The sequence below is a fragment of the Doryrhamphus excisus genome, linkage group LG11 (genome assembly GCF_037039965.1).
Source record: "Doryrhamphus excisus strain RoL-2023G ecotype Guam linkage group LG11, RoL_Dexc_Guam_v1.1, whole genome shotgun sequence".
Lineage (NCBI taxonomy): Eukaryota > Metazoa > Chordata > Actinopteri > Syngnathiformes > Syngnathidae > Doryrhamphus > Doryrhamphus excisus.
Window position 1 is genome coordinate 9,756,622 of NC_136367.1, and position 1,211 is coordinate 9,757,832.

Consider the following 1,211-nt stretch of genomic DNA (forward strand, 5'->3'; position numbering starts at 1 on the left):
GGAGGGAGGAGTGGTGCCGGAAGAGCCCCGGGAGGTGGGATTTGGAGCAGACGTGTGGGTCGGAGCGGCTCCGCCCGATACGCGTTTCGTAGCGCCTCGTCATTCCAGCAGCTCTCTGCCGCTGTCCCGGTTAGCTCAGTTGGTCAGCGTGTGGAGCTAATAATGCAAAGGTCATCATCATGGGTTCAACCCACCGTACTGGCCACTCTTTTTTATGTGCTCGAGGAACAACAAAACGGCGACAACCCACTGGCCCCCATATCCAACATCACACCACCCACCTGTGAAACACCCTCGACAAGGCCGCTGAAAACAGCATGTCAAAAGCAGAGTGGCAACAAACCTCTCGGCCACCGAGACTGCAAAAAGCAGATCCTCTACCCAAAATTTAGACCACCAGTGGAGAGAATGCGGACCGTGAAAGGACAACACCCCGGCCCTCGTAACCAACAGTACTCCACCACAAGGTAAACAGCATGGCGGAAGACACATGGTTTGTGTGAGGGGCTACACAAGTCTTTCCACTTCTAGTTAAAAGCCAGGCACCTCACATCGTTTCCATAAAGTACCAAGGGATTGTCCTGTTGCCCTTGTATTTTGTGGGCAAAAAGGAGGCGTTTGCAAGTGGACCTCAGACCCTATCACTGGTCACCTGAACAGGGACTTGAATCCCGGACACTCAGATCAAAAGTCTAATGTTCAGGTGACTGGCTCAAACTTTGTCTTGTCTGACCACTCTTTTGTCCAGAAGATATTCGGCTAATGTGGTCTGATTTCTTAAACCTGCAAATGTCCAAATACACAAGGGTATTGTCTTTGTAGGGAGCATTGACACAGTTTGCCAATTGGGAACCACACAAGTGCTGTGCAAGAGTGGAGCGCAAACATGAATGAACACTGACACTGATGCACCCAGAGAACGTCCCTGGGTGGGCTCGAACCACCAGCCTCCCGGTTAACAGCCGACCGCGCTGACCGATTGCGCCACAGAGACTCAGACCCTGCCAACTTCTGTTCTGTTGAAGCCATACTAACGCATGCTATGCTTCCAGCTTGCCCTTTGTTTTGGATGTGACTCGCACCTTCTGGTGTAACAATCGAGGCATTGCAAACCAGGACACCAGCTTTACTCTTTGATGAACGCAAAGTATTTTTGGGTATAATCAAGGGGTCTTGTGCTCTCACGGAAATGGTTCTGTTTTTGTTTTTTT

At 50.8% G+C, this 1,211-nt stretch overlaps 1 non-coding gene across 1 annotated transcript; it reads right to left on the reverse strand.

Annotated features, from left to right (window-relative positions):
- Positions 1–920: 920 nt before the first annotated feature.
- Positions 921–994, reverse strand: trnan-guu (transfer RNA asparagine (anticodon GUU)). The gene has a single exon. It is a non-coding gene; the product is annotated as a tRNA-Asn (tRNA).
- Positions 995–1,211: the final 217 nt, after the last annotated feature.